Source organism: Peromyscus maniculatus, chromosome 1, assembly GCF_049852395.1.
Source record: "Peromyscus maniculatus bairdii isolate BWxNUB_F1_BW_parent chromosome 1, HU_Pman_BW_mat_3.1, whole genome shotgun sequence".
Classification (NCBI taxonomy): domain Eukaryota; kingdom Metazoa; phylum Chordata; class Mammalia; order Rodentia; family Cricetidae; genus Peromyscus; species Peromyscus maniculatus.
This window is the reverse complement of record NC_134852.1, coordinates 55,871,040-55,892,548: the sequence shown is the minus strand read 5'-3', so window position 1 is coordinate 55,892,548 and position 21,509 is coordinate 55,871,040. Positions and strand designations below refer to the sequence as shown.

The window sequence follows — 21,509 nt, the reverse complement described above, 5'->3', positions numbered from 1 at the left end:
ATACAATAATTCAGTAATAATGACTGGAGATGGCTATGGCATATTTCATTCCTGTGTAGTTTTTTACAAGACATTATTTGACTATACTTTTGGAATCACACTATTCAACTTATTTCAATGTTTAGCATTTCTTACATTTTAGTGCAATGTAAGAAATGTTCTTTGATTACTTTGTAGACTGACAGTTACTGCTCAGTATGTATTAACTGTAATTAAATCAATGAAATGTTTCATGACAGACATAACATTGCACATTATCTCACTAAAAGACACTCATAAAGACCATGACCTCTCTTGTGGTCTTTACTGGCAGCTTTCAAGACCTATTCTTCTTTATTTACTTTTACTAGACCTCTGGGCTCACTCAAAAGGAACCCAGAGTCAAGGTATCATGTCTTTGGGACTGGTGGGACACAGGAAGGAATCAACTGTTAGGCCTACTTTCGAACCACAGTGAAACCTAGGGTTTCCCAAATGACCTCCAAGTGCCTTCCATCACACTTCTTGTTGTTTTAGTATAAATGTGATCCCATGGGCATCGTGGCAGATGCCAGTAATTCTAGCACTGATAAGGCTGAAGCAGGAGAATTGTGAGTTTAGGCTGTCATGGGCTACAAAGCGAGACACTATCAAAACAAGCAAACAAAGGACAAGAGGACTAATATAGAAAATACTTCCAAGAAAAGAATCTGACATATTATGTATGCTTAGAAAAAAATAGGATCTCCCAACCATGTGTTTTAATCTTTCTATTTTTGTTTCTTGATTTGATTTGAAGTCAGATTTGTGGCTACTCTATACCTAATAGCTTCAATCACACTCTGAGATCTGGATTTCTCTCTGCTGACATGACTCAAGCTCAGGTTTAACTGAGTATACTCTTGCCCCTTGCTTTCTCAAACTGGTAATGCTTTTCATTCCTTCTATTGTGAGTCCTTTATACACACAGCTGGAATGATCTCATTTCCAGATCACTGTCTCCCAGTCTTTATTGGCACTGTCTTCTAGCACCCATGATTCCACCCTCCCCAGTCCTCTCTCAGATTGAGGTAATTTGGCAACCCCGGTGTCTCATCCTCTGCCTTAGACTTATTCTTTCAATACTCCGAGTGTGTGTGTCTCCAGTGCTTGCTTGTTCTACTGTTGAGTGGGAATCAGTTATATGACCAGTTTCTTGTGGATGGGGATCATCTCCAAGTTCTTATGTATATGGTGCAGGCACTGAACCACTGAGCTATATTCTTGGTTTTCTTGTATGTTAATGCTTTAGACAGGCAGTCTAGTTATGCTACCCAGGCTGGCCTTGTAGTTGTGATACTCTGTCTGTAGCCTGGCTAGTGGCTGGAAATACAGACATGGGCTATTGTACACAGTTTACTCAGGAAGGTTTTAATCAAAGATATTTATTATTCTCTCTTAAACAATGTTTGTTATGCATGTTTTTTTAGTCTCATATTAACAGGTCAAATATTATTATCAATAACTGCCCATCCTTTGCTAATTGTTATATAAATTTTGATACCAGAAATAAATGGTCATTAAAATGAAATGTGTTCCAGTGTTTTAGAATTAGCAGGCCATTAAGGTGCAGTAATTATGTATCCACAGAATTAAATTGAATCAAGGTTATTTATAAGTGCATGATAATAGACTTGGAATCAACATAACAATCTGCACACTAAGAAGAGCTGTTCATGCTTGAAAGAAGTAAAAATTATGTTTGAGGACATAAGAGGATACAAAGATTTATTTGGCTGTTGTTTCCAGGCAGACTTGAAGCCACTCAAAATGCTCAGGCGTGGAAACACTTTTCCTACTTAACTATTCTTTCAACTAAGGAAAAAGAAGTGGTTCTTGAGAGACTGAGAAGCTAAGTAGAAATCTTAAGTTACATCAGAGAATAAAACATTCTTTCATTACTCTCTGGAGATAGAATAAAACTTGGAGTTGCACTCCTGGTATTTTAAATAGGATTAGCAATAAATGGTCAAGGCTTTCTATTAGAGCCTAAAATAATCCACACAAGAAGTGAAAGTAGTGGAAATATACCACTGCCATTATTATGTATAATATATGTATATCAACATCTATTAATGTGAAGCTACATTAATAGAAAACACTCCTAATCAGAAAAAAGAATCAGAATTATCATGTGTCTATAAAGGCAGGAAGAAGCCAGATCTAGTTTTTTTTTTAAATCTACAGATTACTACAAACCATAAGCAGAAACTTGAAGTTTTACATAGCAGGAGAAAGTATGCATGAACAACTAGTAAAGTAGGATCAGTTCTAAAGTCTTTTCTCAAAGCAACTGAAGTACCCCAAAAGCCACAAAGCTAAGCTGAGTCAACACAGAAGAATAACTTGTTTGAGGTGCATTGAAGGTGAACAACAGTGCCTGCCCATCACCTGACTAGCACTGATTCTGTGTGGAGAGGAACGGGCTTCTCCAAACAGTCATCTGAGGAGAGGAAGAAAACCCAGCAATGTGTCTAACAACATAGGAAGGTGGTGACGTGCATTTCTATAGCCTCAGGTTCTATAGTTTGAAACTGACTTGTTCACAACACTGAGAAATTAGCTGCAATTGATAAACAGAAGAATTAATTATCATTCTCTCATGGCAAAGGGAAATGTAGAAACACAGGTCAACCATTCAGCCTCAGTCATGAACCAAGAATCTTTACAAATACTTTGGGAAACTGAACAGCTGATTTTGAAGACTTTGAATAAGAGATGCCTGTTATTATAGGGCTAGGGAGAAGGAAAAAAAATATCCAAGTTTGTAAAGATTCTGTGTTAAAGCAGTCAAAATTTAGATGCCTACTAATTTTTTGAAAAATTAAAAAACATACAAGAAGCAAAAGATTACTAATTTTAAAAGGAAAGTGGAGAATATAATATGGCATGTGTGGCAAGTTTATATTGAAGTTCAGAATACAATATTCCAAGAGATAGTTGAGTTATTCCAGCATGTTAATACACATGCAATTGAGGTTTCATAGGAAAAAGAAAAATAAAGGAGAAAAGCTAAGTATAAATCTGAATCTTCCAGTTTTCTAAAATTAATAGAGGGCCTTAATGCAGAGATTCAGAAAGATAAGCAAATGCAGCTGGCCTACAGACAGAACATTTCCATGTAATAGTACAAGTACAAAAGCAGAAAGAAAATAAAAACCTTGAGAGTACACAGAAAAGAAAAAAAACCACACAAACAAGGAACTACCAGTGGATATGTATATTTCAACAGTGACAGAGGCCAGAAATAATACAGAATCATTAAATAAAATGAAATAAGATAATAAATAAATGGACATTATAAAAATCATTGTTCATTTAAATGCAGTTTTCTATATGTAGAATTTTACAAAGAAGTCATGAGATAAAGTAAAAAACTGAATCTTTTTATGTTATTTGAAGGTAATTGCATAAAATCTACTCTCAAAGAAAACCAGATGATGTAATGGAATGATTCTAAAATATTTTAATAAAAATTAATATAAATATTTCACAAAATATTAATTGTGGAAAATTTCCAAAATCTCATGGTATAAGACACTTGACCCCAATACCTGGAGAAGTGAGATTTGAAAATAAATATTCTCAAATATGCATATAACTATAAATTGCTTTATAAAAATTTGAAAAGTGAAACATACTGATATAAAGAATAAATCAACATCATTAGAAAAATTTTCTTTCAAGGACAGAAACACAGCTTGTCCTCACATTAACTCATGCAATTTAGACTGTTGCTTTAAGGAAACATGATCATTTCAGCAGGTTTTTGCAGAGCTAGTGAGTAAACTAAACTTTCTTATGATACACTCTCCTCTCAGCAGAGTTGAACTTAAGGAAAATAACCCTCTTTCAAGCAAATTCAAGAACAAAACCCCCCTATCAAAGTGAAACAAAAGAACACAACACACCTGACTGAAGTCACAGAGACTCTGGCCCATTGTAAAGTGCACATAGGTAAGAAGCAATGTGAAGTGTGAATGCCCCTCAGTACCAGGTCTACTCTGGAAGCAGAGAAAAGGGAAAGAATGCCAGAAATTAAAGTTATGGATGGTGAAGCTGCTTCAAAAACAAAACAATAAAAAATTAGTAAGATGGTTTACACAAGATCTCTTCAGAAGAAATTTATTTGATATGAGCAAAACAATAGCTATGCAAAGTATATTCACAAATTGGTTCATTTATTTTTGTGCACTTGAGAAATGTGTAGAAAATAGAGCGGCTACACCGAAAAGAGAAAAATGAGAAAAAGAATATAGAACAGAGCTGGGCGGTGGTGGTGTACACCTTTAATCCCAGCACTCAGGAGGCAGAGCCAGGCGGATCTCTGTGAGTTCGAGGCCAGCCTGGTCTACAAAGTGAGATCCAGGGCAAGCACCAAAACTGAACAAGAAAACAAGAAACCCTGTCCTGAAAAACAACAAAAAAGAAGAAGAAGAAGAAGAAGAAGAAGAAGAAGAAGAAGAAGAAGAAGAAGAAGAAGAAGAAGAAGAAGAAGAAGAAGAAGAGGTCGATGAATGGAGGGGTGAATTACTTACAGAATGGAAAACCGAATTTTAAAATCAGACCAATAGCCCTCAGGTGAACTTTAAGTAACTTAGAATCTCAAATAGAGATCAGATTTCATAGTTATTAAAGACTGAGACATTTATACATAATATCAAAGGGCAACATGTAGATAATATACCAAAGCTAAAGAGTGTGTTGGTCCCTGACAATCAGTTGTGAAGATCATTGTAAGTGTAGCATATCCATGCCCTTGACACAATGAGTGAGAAATTCAAAATACCAGGAATAATGTCACTCTCAAGGGACGCACCATTCTATTAATATGGGATGTTTTCGTGCAGTGAAGGAAAGATTCTCTTTTTAGGAATGTGGATGAATTAGCTATCGATATAGGACAAATATTCACCAAAACTAATCCAAGAAAAATTATATATTGAAATATCCTACATCAGAAAATTTAAAATCCTCAAATGTGATTTTATAGATCAATGTATAAGATAGAATCATCATAAAAGTGAGATCAACCTCCGCGGCCGCCCCCCGGCCCCCGGCCCTCGCGCCCGCCGCCCCGGCCGCCTCGGAGCCGGAGCCGCCGCCGCCGCCGGAGCTCCGGAAGCGCCGGGAGGGGACCGCGGGGCCGCAGGAGCCGGGGGGCTGCGAGGCGTCGGACGGGCCGGGGCGTCTGAGCGCGCGCGAGTACTCGCGGCAGGTGCACGAATGGCTCTGGCAGTCCTACTGCGGCTACCTCACCTGGCACAGCGGCCTGGCCGCCCTCCCCGCCTACTGCAGCCCGCAGCCCGCCGCCCTGCAGCCCGCCGCCCCGGCCCCGCCCCCGCCGCCGCCGCCCCCGCCGCCGCAGCTCGCCTACTACAATCCCTTCTACTTCCTGAGCGCCCCGGGGCCCGGGCCGGGACCCGGACCCGGACCGGGGGCGGCCACTGGCGCCGCCACCCCGACCGCCGTCGCGGGCCTGACACCCCGGGCCCCGCACGTGCAGGCATCCGGCCGGGCGGCCCCCGTGACCAGGGTCGTCGGCTCTGCGGCCCCCGCCCGGACGGCGAGCGACGCCGGGCGGCAGGCGGGCAGAGAGTATGTCATTCCATCCTTGGCGCACAGATTTATGGCAGAGATGGTGGATTTCTTTATTCTCTTCTTTATAAAAGCAACCATTGTCTTGAGCATCATGCATCTCAGTGGGATAAAGGACATCTCTAAGTTTGCCATGCACTACATAATAGAAGAAATCGATGAAGACACATCCATGGAAGACTTGCAGAAAATGATGATTGTGGCACTTATATACAGGTTGTTAGTTTGTTTCTATGAGATAATTTGCATTTGGGGAGCAGGGGGAGCTACACCAGGAAAGTTCCTGCTAGGTCTTCGAGTTGTGACATGTGATACATCGGTACTCATTGCTCCAAGTCGGGTTTTAGTGATTCCTTCCTCAAATGTTAGCATCACAACGTCCACCATACGAGCTTTGATCAAGAATTTTTCTATTGCTTCTTTTTTCCCTGCTTTCATCACACTGCTGTTTTTTCAGCATAATCGAACAGCCTATGACATTGTAGCAGGAACCATTGTAGTAAAAAGAAATGGGGTCAGATGATGCCCCAGAGCCCTGAATTCCACTTTTTGGAATAATGATGACAAGACTAAATTATGTATCAAGGCCATCAGTATCTCTAGGCTACATTAATTGATGTTTTAAAAATTAGAGCAGTCACTACGGTGTGATGCAGGAGACTGTTCTGAAAGTGTTGACTGTACTTAAATGTCAAGAACCTTTCCAGAAGGAAAACTTATTAAATTCAAGTGTTAAATATTTGTAGGACAACAAAACAAATGATTTCAATCAATATAGAAAAATATATACTTTAACATTTAAGATAAACAAAATTTGCTGGAAGCATTTTCACCTTTAAATTCTCCATTTTGGCTTATCCTAGAGTAATTGAAAAATGTCCAGTTGTGTTTTATAAACACCTAACTCCCACAGCTACTCTTAAGGAAGTTTCTTTATGTGGGCATTGAGAAAGCATCAACTCAACAAACCACTGGCTGGCTCCATGGCAAGTGTTGGAGAAAAGGGCTAGTGAGGAAGGCCTATCAGTCCCCTCACCTCATGCTTGCAGGATGTTCTAGAATTCACTGCAGTAGTGGTGGAATTCTGCAACTTCTTACTACTTATGTATTTGGAGGCAAGAATTTTCATGATGATGAAAATGTATTGAGTCATATCATTGATACTTTAAAAAAAAAAAGGTAAGTTAGTGATTGCCTTCTGTGGGGGTAGGGTGGGGATGGGAATGTTAACTTTCAATGTAAATTCAGCTTAGAATTCATGTGCCCTAAAAATCAACTATAAATATGTGGGGGAAACATCCAAACATTCCCAGTGTGTGCTCTCCAGTGTTATGAATGTACCTGTAGATTCTATTTCTGTACAAGCAAATTCCTAAGGCAGTATATTCTATACAGTTCCGTGACTGTCAAAACATCAAGGTATTAAGTCTTTAGTATTTTGTGAATAACTCTAAATACTAGTAGCCTGTGAAATATTAGCAATTTTCCCATAATGAATTGTTCTCTCTAAAGCAAGGCAGAGTGTCATCTCCGGACATTATTCTAGCTTCTCTAAGCTCATTTTGGGCCTGCTAGAGATGAAATTTGGGAGGAAATGTTAAAGCAAACTTTTGTGTATGGTCATTGTACTTTGCTCTGTTGATGCAACATTATCAGGTTTATGTCTGTGTGCTTTTGTTGTGTCCCAGTTAGCTAGCTGTACTGAAATGTACCCACACTGCTTATAGTTTAAACTTTATTTCTTTCTTACTCATTGTATATGATTTTCCCAAGAAACACTAAATTGTATTGTATAAGAAATCAATCTTTGTTCCTGGGTTTTAAATAGCAAGAATAATCCATGTGTTATTACTGCATCCATTTTCAGTGGACTTTTGACATTTAAAACTGTGAAAATGCATTTAATGTCTATAGACACTTTAAGAATCTAATAGCTTATTGTAAGAGTTCAAAAACCGTTTTTCAAAATAATTTTATTTAAATTAAATCCAACTTCACAGAACCCCTATTACTTGTCAAGAGCAGTATGTAGAGCACTTGCTTGTGGCTCTGGCAAGATTTTACGGCTCTTCAAACTCTTACACTACAAATCAAGAAGTTGGTATGGACACTACTTTTGCCACTGATAAGGGAATTCAAGTTGAAATGTACTTCACCCATGCAGCTCTGGAGTGCTTGATTATTATTTCTACCCAAAGATTACTGTACTTTTCACTGAGGATATTTTTATTTATACAGTAAAATAAACTAGTCCAATTCGTTATAGTTTAAATATTGCAATTTGCTATGGACAAGTCATTTAGATCCAGCTGTGGATTCAAGTTGTGCCATACAGACTGTAATATAAAAGTATTGCTTTGCCTCTACAATAAAAAAAGAAATCTCAAGAGTTGAAATAAGCCAGGCACTGTGGTGCACGCCCTTAATCCCAGCACTTGGGAGGCAGAGGCAGGTGGATCTCGGTGAGTTCAAGGCCAGCCTAGTCTACAAAGTAAGTTCCAGGACTGCCAAGGCAACACAGAGAAACCCTGTCTCGAAAAAAAAAAAACAACAGTTGAAATAAAGAGAAAAGGGAACCTGGCACATTTTTTTTCCTCATAGGGTTGTAAAATGGAGTTTCCTTCACAGAACATGAGTATATTCAACTACAGAAATACTGATTTCCTGTGTCTCATGCTGAAGCTGTACCCTAAAAGGGCAAAATTGAAGTCAGAAATGAAGATGCTCTTAAATGAATGTGCGTACCCTGAGCTGGACTGGAGTCTCATTGCTGCATTCAGTCTTAACAACTGGAAAGAGATTTAGGCAGTGAGAAAGTCTTGGTACCCATCGCTGAAAGTGTTCTGGAGTGGCTAGATCTTGTGAGTAGGATAGTCTACCTTCTATCTACTATCTAGGTAGGTAACAGTGCAATGGCGGGCCTTACTTTACTAAGCATTCTCTAGGACCATAATTTGACAGTATTCTAAAGCATAGCCCAACTCCTTCCCTAGCACTGGCTTAATTCTCCCTACAAAGCATTCACCTTCTAATCTCCAAGAAGACATCCTAGTTGGATCTTAAAAGTTTTACATTTGTTACTTGGAGGATGAGGCAATTAAAGTTTCTCACTGTTTCTTTGAGGACAGTGCCTAAATTAACAGTATTCCTAAACTCTTGACAAGTACTCTTTCAGCTCCTTGCAACCTTCCATTCACATAACCAAAGATCAAAGTTCTTACTCATGCCTGGGTGAAGTTTCTCATTTCAGCTGGTATATGCAGATTTCCTTGTAGTTCACTATAGTAGGGCTTGCCCTGCAAACAGTATCTAATGACCCGCCTATAAATAAAACTCATTCTATTTTTAATATTTGTATGTCACCAGTTTGTATTTTTGTCTCAATAAATGTCAACAGTGTTATCAAAAAACAAAAAAAAAAAGTGAGATCAATCAATAAATAATGATGCTGTGCCCACACACTTAAGGAGTGGGTGTGCACACAGTTTAGTCAACAGATTGCAGATAGGAATGTGGGAAAAGAGTGCTTTTGTAATCTTACAAAGACAGAGGAACATCAGTGTGCACTTGTGCAGGGATGGGGCCCAGTAGGTTCTGTATCTCATTACTTTTCCTTCACTCATTTCTATTTTCCTCTCTCCACAACAGCAGAGATATTCTTGTAACGCCCTTCTCAGAAAGCCCTAGACTTTTAATTCAGCTTGATCTGGCTGGCTTATTTCACCAGTGGAGGAAACCACTTTCAGGGATCCAAAAATACTTACTACACACATCTGAATTCCTTATGCCAAATTCCTGCGAAACATTAGATTCAAATTTTGTCCCCTTTTATTTCAAACTGCTTGTGAATGTGAGAGCTTCTGACCTCTGAGAGCAGCAGTGGGTGAGACAGGCATTGATTCAGGGTAAGGGTTTTTATTTTTATGATTTTTATTAATTCATTGGTTAACTGCTTTATTGAGTTTTGAGACAGGGTCTAATTAGCCCAAGTTATTCTCAAGCTAGCTGTGTGGCTGTTATGCCCAGATCATGACTCCAAAGAGAGCACTGAAGACCGAGGATGTCCAGAATGCAACAGCAAGGTTTATTCTGTAGATACAAGCCTAGGCAGGGAACTCTTTCCTACACCCAATACAGTGAGGCAGAGAGGAGTTGCTCTTTCTTTGTGAGGCTATCTTTTTAAAGGCAAAAACCACAAGCCCTTCAGGGCAGTTGGGCGGGGGGTTGGGGGTTTGGCATGGTTGCAACTCAGATTAGTTTATTTTTATTTTTGAAGGTCTCTGTTCTCTTTTAATTGGTGAGGGTGTGTAACTTTTGAATTTGCTGGTTGGGGGTTACAATTATCATTTTGGGGGCAGTCCAGGACAAGTCCTGGGCTTTGTTCTTGAGCTGCCATAGGGGCAGGCTGGCCTAGCATGTTCACATTGACCCATGCACGTAGGTCTACGTTGGTGAGGGGTCCCAGACAGTAAACAACTAGTTGAACCTTGAACAGTCAGAGTACGTGCAGAAAGGGAGCTACTGCAAGGACTATGTCTTTTGTTCATGGCCCTCCCAGAAACTGCTTGCTTCTCTGAGAGAAGACTGAGCAGCCTGTTATGGCATCTGCTTGGTCCTTTCATAGCCAAGGGTGAACTAGATAGAGCTTTGATCCTCTTTACTCCACATCCTGGGTGCCTGGATGATAGGTGTGCAACACCACAATTGGACTGGGAGTTTGTATGTTGGGTGAGAAACATGTACATGACCCCTGCCATGTAAGGTGTGAAGGACTAAAACCCCACTTCATTTCCTGGTGGGGAGAGGGACAGCCCAAGAAGAAATAACATCTTCCACAGAGAAAGTCAGCATGGACTGGTTCTCCTAGGGCAGGAATTTGTGTTTTTCACAGCAGATCTGAATAGTTGCTGAAGTCAAAGCCCTGAGTCCAAAGGTAAGGAGAGTGAATTTGTGCTTGGGGACAGTTTCTCTTCACTTCTGTTAAGAGAGCTAGTCCTCTACAGTCTTCAGTGGAGGCTGTCAGTTCCTTTAGCTTCTGTCACTTCTGTTGCCATGGTAACCACTCAGATCTCCCACTGTTAAGATCACCTGGGAAAAGGTAACATTTTAAACTTTTCTGACACAACTTGGAGCTCTGGTTGTACCGTCATAGTAGGAAGTCTGGTAAACCAGTAGGAATCCTGTTGTAGGGCAATTAAAAACACCAATGCTTAACTGAAATTTTCTCAAATAAGATTCTGCCTTCAGGGTTGTGTGTTGACAGTCTTCCAGTATGTGAAATGTGGGCATCATTGCAGTTCACTAGCATGGTCTGACTCAATAAGCACTTTGTGTGAATACAGAAAAGTGATATACTGAATTGTTCAATTCATATCCAAAGAACTGACCTGAACACTCACCCAAGGAACTTGTGTGGCAATGGTGCCTGGGAATGTATGCATCCACACAGCCAAACTGAGTTTAATTGGCAGTAAGGGCACCGTCAGCAGCAAGCATGAGTTCCTAGTGAAAGTAAAATCTGTAGTGACTTTTCCCACCATGACTACACTAAGATTCTGAGGGTGCTGGAAAGGGAAGTTGTAAGAGATGATCAAAACCCCCTCTGACTTTCAGAGTAGCTGTGGACAGAGTGGTTGAAGTAAAAACTGGAAAGGTAGGTAGAACTCATTTAATCATATTTCATATCAGCACTCAAGTAATTTAATAATAATAACAACAATAATAACGACAATCATAATAATTGAGCCACTTAGGATGGCTCATACACATAATCTAACACTTGAGGACTGTCTGGTCTACATGGTAAAGCCCTGTCTCAAACAACAGCAGCAGTAAAGCTGAGTGTGATAATTTTAAAAGTTAACTTGTGAAAGCGTACTGAGAAATTGTCTAGAGCAGATTATCCTGTGGACCCGTCAATGGGGATTATCTTGATTATTAGTTGATCTAACTGACTCTGTATTTCACCATTCTCTACAACGGGCCCTGAACTAAGAGTGAAGAAAACAACCAAGAACAACAAGCAGGCAGCATGGGTGCCTGTGTTTCCAGTGCCCTTGATTGTGTGTGTGCTGACACTGACTCCTGAGTTTCTACTGGGCCTTACCTGAAGTGACAGACGAGAACCTGGAACCCCTTTTACCTCTAAAGTTGGTCTTGTCCAGTATTTCATCGCAACAGAAATGAAACTAGAACACAACGAATCCTGTTCTTTGCATAGTATCTATTATCAGAGCTAGATATGAATATCAATAACTATTGCTGATGTTGACACGAGCTACCTATCCTAATATGATTCTTGTTCACAATCCTACATGTGCATATTATACACATTGCACAAGTATACATTACAGATATGCACGCATGCGTTACATATTACTAGCTATGTGTCCTGTGCTCCATCTTTAACTGATTCCTCCTCTAAGCAGTGTGCTGATCCATGAAGTCATACACTGTCTTAAGCACTGCTTTCATGGGTATTTAGCCCATTATTTCTTAGATTTAGCTTGTGTATTCTGATATTTGTCCCATTTTTTTCATCAGTGATCTCCACTTCCCATCGCCTTTTCCTAGTTCATGTCTGGATGGGATTATTCTGTGTGAACTGCTTTATCTGATAGTCATGTATCTACTTCTGATCAGTATTTCATAAGGTCACCTAGGCATTTTACTAAAACTCAAATAGGATTATACTATGTGCCTGTTTAATATTCCATGCTCCTTCATCTCTATTTTTATCAACTTCTAAGCTCCAAAGTCTATGACTTAAATGACACCATACCTAGGAAGACTAAGATGTGTAAACCAAATGAAAAATCTGCGTAAATTTGTAGTGAGGCTGGAGCTTCCTACCTCAGAATGTTGAACTATGACCCACTTCCCTGTTCCTGACCTCAAATGTGAGGTGTCTCTCTGATTTCTAAGAACCTACACAGCTGATTTTGAAACTCTCATTGTTATAAAAAAGACAGAGTGTCCTGTGATGACCTTAGGCTATGAGAGTGGGACATTTGTCCTTTACATCGTGAGAGAATGTCATTGCTGTGCAATTGTTTTTCTCTCTCTGAGACTCAGGGGGCTTTTGTGAGACTCACAAAATGCAAAAGACTTGTGAGGAGCCTGCCTGCAGTTTTACAAATGTTACCACTAAAGGAAGGAAGACTCTTCAGTGGAGTTGTCTGCACGCTGAACAAGGGGAGTGCAGTTGAGTGAAATGAGGATGTGACTGCTCCAAGGTGTGGTTGAGAATGTTTTTATTGTAGATATGAAGGAGAGTACACCCAGAGGCATCTGGAAGAGTCTAGAGCAGGGAGGGAAAGTAATAGACTGAATGTGGTCATGAGAGGAGAGGGAGACTGGGAGAGTGAGAGAGGAAGAGAAGAGCAAGGGAGCAAAGAGAGGGGACCAGGAGCCAAGAACAGGGGCCAAGAGAGAGAGAAGAACCAAGAGAACAAAGAGAAAATGTGGCTGAAATGGGAGGTTTTTTTGTAGGAACCAGAAGCTGGAGGAAGGGAAGCGAAGTTCAGGGCTGGAGAGGTTTAGAGTAGGGACAGAGGACAGGGGTGGGAAATGCTGAGAGGAGCCAGGACTCTGCAACAGGTACTTGTGATTCTCAGAGAGCCTGGCTGCTGGTGTGCATCTTGGTAGATTGATTGGGCACCACAGTTAGCCATTTGTCTTGAATTTCTTTGGGACCTGATAGTAGTAATGCATATTCCATGAGTTGCAACCATACTGGAGTGGCCTTTCCCTAATGTTGCTATCCAGGTCACCAAGGTCCTGCCATATTCTCAGTAAGTACATTGGCTCATCCAGCTTGGCTTGAATTAGATGGTGTCCTAGGCCTGCCATTATCCCTTCCTTCTAGGAATAACAGAATAAATTCCCTAGGAAAATAATCACAGAGCCATTACTTTAAAGAAAGGGTATGAAATAACAGCATAGTTCTGTAAGAACAGCTCTGAATCTATATGCACCAGATTTTCCAAAGCAATGGAAAAATAAAATGTTTCCCACAGAAAATTTGCAAAGAATTAAATTGAATTGCTAATCAATTAAAAATTGATTAGTAATCACAACTTTTTGAGGCTCTGGAAAATGTGATTTTTTCCTGTGAACTATCTTTTCTTCATTTGCCCTTCTGGAAAATTATTTTGTGTTTAAGTACAAGAGATTGAAATTTTCATTCTAGAGACATGTGTTCTCAATCATCTGAATATTATGTGGTAGTTCAAGTTGCTAGAAATATCACTAGGAGCCGGGCGGTGGTGGCGCACGCCTTTAATCCCAGCACTCGGGAGGCAGAGCCAGGCGGATCTCTGTGAGTTCGAGGCCAGCCTGGGCTACCAAGTGAGTTCCAGGAAAGGCGCAAAGCTACACAGAGAAACCCTGTCTCGAAAAAAAAAAAAAAAAAAAAAAAGAAATATCACTAGGAATTCTTTCATTTTAAATAAGATTTGAATTGTATTGAGTCACAGAAACACTTTTAAAAAAATTAGATCAACATAGCATGGTAAAAGGAAGAAGTTCAGAGGAGAGCATCCACTGGCCCTCACAACAGGGAAGCTCACTATTTCAATGTGTCCATCAGGAGCTCAGTTCTCTGCTTCTCTGAGGAAGAGCTCAATCTCTGTTGAAAGACTTTCATGTCAGTACAACTTCTCAGGACAATATCCTTCCTGATTAATCCAAATCATCAGGTTTGTGACCCTGCTAGGAATTTTCAGATATCTTCACTTTTGTCAAATAACATAAAACACAAGAGCAATAATGTCCCATTGTTTTGGTGGGTCCAGGTGGCCATCCAAAGGAGGAAATGTCAAAGGCATTTATCAACAGGACAGGTGTCATAGAAGCCACTCAGAATTCTATCTGTAGAAGGGCCGGGAGGAGCTCCCACTGCTGCTGTGCTCACCAGTACCTGAGGAGACACATGAACCCAAGGGTAGGCTTGGAAAAGTGAGTCCTTGGCCTTATGCATCTGCACATCCTTTACATCTTAGGTAGTGTATTGTTCTGAATGAAAGAAATAGATTCATCAATAAGAGAAGAATACTCTTGTTTCCAGTGGAGAAAAGAAACTAGCTAGCAAACATACATATATTACTAAGTATTTGAAATAAACACCTACGTGGGGACTTACTTGTTTAAAAGCATGAGGGAGCATTGGAATAAAATTTATTAAATCAAAACAAATAGCAAATGACTTACAAAACAAATGGTTTTGTTGGCTGGAAAAACACATTACATTTTGGTGTTATTTATTGTACTGAAGAAAAGAATATGTAAACGATTACCTAGAAATATATGTGGATTACTGAAGATTTCTTACATGCACAAAAGATGGTCAAAATCAACATAAATTTTACTTCATTTTCATATAGCTGGCAGTTTGTGTTAAAGGAGATTGATGTTTTGTTATTATTCCAACTGCAGTATATGTTTTTCATACACCTGTTATTAAGCGATACCAGCAGTATAGACACTAAACACATGAACAACTATAATTTGCTATTTCATGTCATTATTTTTAATGAGATAAGTGAAAAGACTTTGCATGACACATAACAACTGCTAAACAGTAAATGAAACCAAGTGGGTAACTGTCACCTTTACTTACTAACATGAAGTTGTGCAAAATCTTAGCCTTCAAGTAATATTCTCTGATCAGAAATATGGGACACAATTATTTTTACCCTTTATCAATACCAATTCACTATTGCTTATTGGTGTGAAAGGAGAGAGGTGAGGAAAAGGAGAGAGAAAGAGCAGAGACAGAGACAGAGACAGAGGAGGGGGAGAGAGAAGAAAATGTTGGTTCAGGGTATAAAGCGAATCCTATATCATGTATGTGCATAGGAACTCAAACACCTACTGAATAAATCAGGACCTGTGCCTTTCCCTCTGAACCACTGGTGTACATTTATTTATTGTATTAGGTTATAGTTTGATCTATGAGCAAACAACATTAGTGATCAAGTACATGTTTGCTACCCCCATAGTTATCTAAATGCTTGTAGGATAAGTGGTATCTTCCCCTGGAGTGTGAGTTCTGACTAAAGCCTCTTAGACTCCTTCTGGCCATGAGGGTGTTCTTACTGAACAACCTTCTTGCATCACATGTTAGTACTAGCTGTCTTTCTGTTGGTGCAATTAATTTTGAATTTGGGGACTTTCTTAAGGAATCTAATGTTATATCTTTGAAATTTTAAATATTTCCTGGATGTTAAATACTCTGACATGTTTTCATATTGAGGAATTTTTATCTATGAGTATTTCCATTTGCTGGGATTATTTTGTGCTTTTTATCTTCAATAATACTTCATATGAAAATAAATGTAGGGCTGGGCGGTGGTGGCGCACGCCTTTAATCCCAGCACTTGGGAGGCAGAGCCAGGCGGATCTCTGTGAGTTCGAGGCTAGCCTGGGCTACCAAGTGAGCTCCAGGAAAGGCGCAAAGCTACACAGAGAAACCCTGTCTCGAAAAACCAAAAAAAAAAAAGAAAAAGAAAAAGAAAATAAATGTAGGACAAAATTAACAGATTTTGAAAGTGAAAGTAAATATTGGCACTACTTAGATGTCATGAGAGGACCTTTAGTGTTGGATGGATACACTCATAGCAAAGTGTAAGGTTTTATGTGCATGGAATAAAACACATAATCTTGTACTCTACATAAAATAATCATGAATAGCTGGGCGGTGGTGGCGCATGCCTTTAATCCCAGCACTTATGAGGCAGAGCCAGGCAGATCTCTGTGAGTTCGAGGCTAGCCTGGTCTACCAAGTGAGTTCCAGGAAAGGCGCAAAGCTACACAAAGAAACCCTGTCTCGAAAAAACCAAAAAAAAAATAATAATAATCATGAATATAAATGATTATAGGCTCCAGTGGTTACCATTCCAACTATGTCCACACGAGGTGTGCTGGTTCACTAGTGGGTAACTAAGCAGAAACAAAAAGACTTGGAAGTGGGTTGGGAACACACCCTCTGTAGCCATTTCCAGCTCAAATGATAGACATTAAAGGGGTAGAGATGATAATGCAATGGCTTGATGGTTGGGTTTTTATTAACATGAGAGTTTATGGTGTTGCCATGTGACCATCCAGAGCTACTCTGTCAATAAAATAGTCATTCTATTTATTCTATATAATTAAAACTAAACTAAGGTATTGGAAACATTTTAAAAATTTAAGGTGGCTTTTGGTAATCTTAAGTTATTTTCTAAAGCCTATTTTCCATGCCATCTCATTTCCATCATTTCTCCCAAACAGTTCCTTAGGACCTCAGGAATTCTTTGATGTTAATGTGTCTTTATGAGCAATTGTTTTGTTAATTCCGTCTCTGGTTTTAGTTTTAGACTTCTTATTATAACAAATGGATGATGATTTCTTGAATTCCTTTGGCTTGTACTTGTTATAACTTTGTGAATTCCTGACTTGACTTATTTTCTCTATTTTTGAAAAATCTATGTATGTCCTCAACTGCTCCCTGCCCCCCTTTGCTTTCTGTTAGGACAAACCAATACCTGGAGAAGAACTTGCCATCAGACTGTAGTCCTTTAATAGTTTCTTGCACATTTCACCTCCTCATTTGTTAACTATTTGTGATCATCTGACTTATTTTACAGTGCACTGTCTTATTCTTTATAAATATTCTGTTTAAAGATTCATTTTGGTTTCTTTTTTCACTTAACATACTCGGTATATTTTTTTAAGTATGAGTTTACTTATTAAGAAATGACTTCCATTCTCTTTACGAAATTCTAAGTTCTACCATTTATTTTCTTCACATTTTACAATTAGTATTTTAATGTTCATTTCTGAAAACTGCAGAGACTGGTTCATCTGTGGCTAGGTTTCTACTACCTTTTCTCTTGTCATTCAACTTATTCTTGTGTCTGGAAGTTTCTGATTGAAAAGAAAGTAGGATTTGTAAATATGGAAGACTGTGTCTGAGGAGATGGCTCAGTGGATAAAATGCTTGCCATGCCTCATGAGGGCCTGAGTTCAAATCCCTAGAACCCATAGAAAGGCAGTGCATGATGGGAGTCCGAGACAGGAGAATCCCCTGAAGCTTTGGGCCAGTGAGCCTGATGTCCAAAAATAATGACTATATAATTTAGTCAATTCTTACTGCACTGAATGGTTGAACTCTCCCAATAAGTATTCACCTTGAACCGGCATAAAAGTCAAACTTTTATGTTCACATATACACATTTGTGTTTCTATATAAACTTATAAATCATAACTGTATGCATCTATACATTTGACATTAAATTATTTTTCTGACCTATACCTGATCTTCTAAATGAGTTATCTCTAGCCCCAATACATTACAATAAATGAAAAAAAATTTACTTCACTCACCTAGTTACCACAATTGTCACCTAGGACAATTGACTTAATAGCCTTTTTCCATGGTTTGCTACTGTGTCTAGTGAATTAGACTATTGAGTTCAAACTATGAACCTTGAAAAGAGCAGATGATGACTAGAAATTCCTCATTGCCCATAACCATGTAGGGTTTGATGTTCCAGCACATCAAAACTAGAAGTATAATCTTAATGAACAATATTCATTCTACATGGAAATGTATCTCATTAAAATTAGAGCACACTTAAATATTTAAGAGGTGTTTATGAAAATTTACATACATGTTCAAAGCAAATTTTAACAGTATTAAAGCAAATAAGATTATTTTGCCGTTGTTTATCTTGTTCTGTTTTCCCATAAAAAACTCCACTCTGCCAGATATTCAGTTGTTAATTAGGATATCACAGCAATGTGGCTTGTGGCCAGACATTAGGTAACTTTTTCATTTAATTGTAAACGTTCATTACATTGTATAGAGTAAATAAAATTGTACCATGTGGGAAAATAAGTGCCATTAATTAAAATAATCATTTCTGTGTTAATTGGAAAACCTCTTTCTAGGCTATGAAGTAAGGGATTTGCCTACATAATTTTAGTTTGACCTCACAATTACCCTGATCTATGAGGAACTATATTTCCTCAGAGTTGCCACTACAGAAGCAAGGAGATTAACTAATTTGCTCAAAATTAATAGCATTTTGTTTTGTTTTTACTCACTGAGTGGGTTTTCAGGACAGGGTCTCAAGTAGGAGAGGCTGGCCTTGAACTCTGGAATCTCCCTATGTGCTTTTGATTAAACAGGTGTGCCACCTTGCTGGCTGATTATTATTAACATCAGTCAGACTTCCAAATTAAATAAAAAGATCAGCCTTAGCCTCTCCCTTAACTTGAGTATACCTTAGACAACTTCTGGCTGTGGCTGCAGGCTTTCCAAACAGATGGGAAACAGAAAATATAACACTTTCTTTATGAAACTTGTAGGTGTGATTCTGTTCTAAGCTTTTGTGACATGCATGTTCATTTTTTTCTTTCAGGAAGTTTCACACTTAGAGTTGCCTTCCTCAAGGCACAGCATCCTCCTGTGTGGACCAGGCTGTGAAATTGAATCAGACAGAAGATGATGCTTCTGAAAGTCTCAGTGAGAAGTGAGCAGTTGATGGCTACATGCTGTAATTTGTGTTTTGAAGGTAAATGTTGTGTAAAAGAATTAGATTGGGATATGAACTTGTATTTTCCTTTTTCTCTAAGTTATAGACAAACATTTGCTTCTACAAGGTACAAATGTAGAGCAATGTGTGTGTGTGTGTGAGTGTATTCAAAACTCTCAAATACACTGTGTAAGTCTATTGGTTCACATTAACAACACCTCTACTTCCATTCAACCATCTAACTCTACACACAGACACACACACACACACACACACACACACACACACACACACACACTCACATACATCAAATAGCTAGCGGATAATAATATATAATTTTTTCCCTCTGTAAGATGTTATTTTGGATGCTGAAATCATTGTTAGAATTAATGTCTGTGCTTTATGAGGGGGGTAGTAGCTGTATTCTTCATATGAATACCTTTTTCCCTACCACAACTAAATTTGTCTCACAGGAGTTAGTTTTGCCTTTATATACTCACACATTTATTTACTATGACAGGCAACTAATAGGAAAATCTTAAAGAGGTGGTGACTTTACTTTTAGTTCACCATTTGGGGAATGTAAATTTAAGGCATGGTTCTGTGTTTGAGAGACTACATTATGTGATGCATTGTAGCAGAGCTATGTGGCAGGATAAGCTACTCATCTCATGTCAACCAGAAAGATGAGAAAGAGAGAGAGAGAGAGAGAGAGAGAGAGAGAGAGAGAGAGAGAGAGAGAGAGAGAGAGAGAACAATATATACACCTGCAGGACAAATCCCCAGTGACCCACTTCCTCCAACTAGACACTTCTAAAGTTGCAACCCCAGCTACCTGTTCTAATCATGAGCCTATTAGATATCCTTCATATTTAAACTCAGTAAGCTTCTTAGAAAACCTCAAGACATAATAATGAAGAGTAAAGAAAACTGCTACAATTTTTGTAAGCTCAAAATGAAAATTCACTTTGTGTCCAATTAAAGAGATGCAAGGCTATGACTAGAGTCCATGGTAACTTGGAAAATAAAAATTGCATCTACTCAATACAGTATGTTTATTATTATTAATTAAATTAGTATCTGTTCATTTAAATAATAAGATGCCAAATTTTTCATTTCCGTTTAAATTATTGTTTTAAGGAATTCTCATTGTCAAATGTTTCACTGACTACATCTGAGTGAAATAATTCAAATTCGATTTAAATCTAATAGTGAAAATTAATATTACCAGTTCTCCTAAAATATTAAATAAATAAAAAAAATTATTATGTCCTTTATTATATTTCACAGTTGTCATGGTTTTATGAATCACACATGCTAATGATTATGACAACAGAACTCTGAGGGACAGCTTCTAATACTGATATTTGTAATTGGAGCAATGTAAGTTTACTTGTCCCAGTGAGAAAATATTAAATGTGGAGATGCAATATTATTTTTTATTTTCCTCAGACCTACTACTTGCCTTTCTGATCATTCCATGTGAAATATTTCTTCCAAACTCTCATTTCTTGTCCCAAATGTGTACTTCATTTTGAAGGATAGTATGCGTTTTCAGACTGTTTCCAGAAAAGACTGAAAAGTTGCAAAAGGTTCTGTACAGGTATAATGAACCATCCTCTGAGCATAAGAATATCTGTTGTCACCAGAACTGTGACTACTTCAAGATACCCCTGTGGTTGTCTGCGGAAGTTCCCTTATAGGGTAACAGTTGGCCAAGGTCATTGGGCCCTCCCCCTGATATTCTTCCTTCTGCACCTCCTGGTGATTTGTCTTTCTGCCCTGATTGCATGTGGCCTCATGATCTTGGGAAGTGCTACACTATAAAGACTGGAAGAGTTACTGGGGGGCGGGGGGAGTCTTCATCTATGCAGCTATGGGGAAATCATCTTCTATGCTGGGGGTAAGACTTTTTATTGTTATTGCTGCTTTGGTGTCCATGTTATTGAAAGTAAATCCCTTGTCTATAATCTGCAAGTAAACCAATCAACTCATTGTCTACCCAGGTTGGACTTTGCTAGAATTATACCTGGGTTTGTTGCTGGAGCCCTATGAGTAGTGGCTTGCTTATGTCTTCCTACAGATCAAGATCCTTAAACAACTGGACACTGGGGCTGGCTCTCTCTCTCTCTCTCTCTCTCTCTCTCTCTCTCTCTCTCTCTCTCTCTCTCTCTTGGTTTTTTGAGACAGGGTTTCTCTGCGTAGCTTTGTGCCTTTCCTGGAGCTCACTTGTTAGCCCAGGCTTGCCTCGAACTCACAGAGATCCGCCTGGCTCTGCCTCCCGAGTGCTGGGATTGAAGGCGTGCGTGGGGCTCTCTTTTTGTCTTTTAAAATAATTAGATACAAAGCCAGATATTAGTTTCTTATTTCTGG

At 38.9% G+C, this 21,509-nt stretch overlaps 1 long non-coding RNA gene and 1 pseudogene across 2 annotated transcripts in view; both read left to right on the top strand.

Annotated features, from left to right (window-relative positions):
- LOC121829192 (uncharacterized) overlaps positions 1-20,756 on the top strand; it is a 31,226-nt gene extending 10,470 nt beyond the window's left edge. The window contains exons 2-3 of the long non-coding RNA XR_013041765.1: positions 19,023-19,175; positions 20,427-20,756. This is a non-coding gene — a long non-coding RNA (uncharacterized LOC121829192). The remainder of the gene's footprint in view (positions 1-19,022; positions 19,176-20,426) is intronic.
- On the top strand, positions 532-9,015 carry LOC143271185 (protein FAM8A1 pseudogene; annotated as a pseudogene). The gene is made up of 2 exons (XR_013048410.1): positions 532-590; positions 5,029-9,015. The product of XR_013048410.1 is annotated as a protein FAM8A1 pseudogene (transcript).
- Positions 20,757-21,509: the final 753 nt, after the last annotated feature.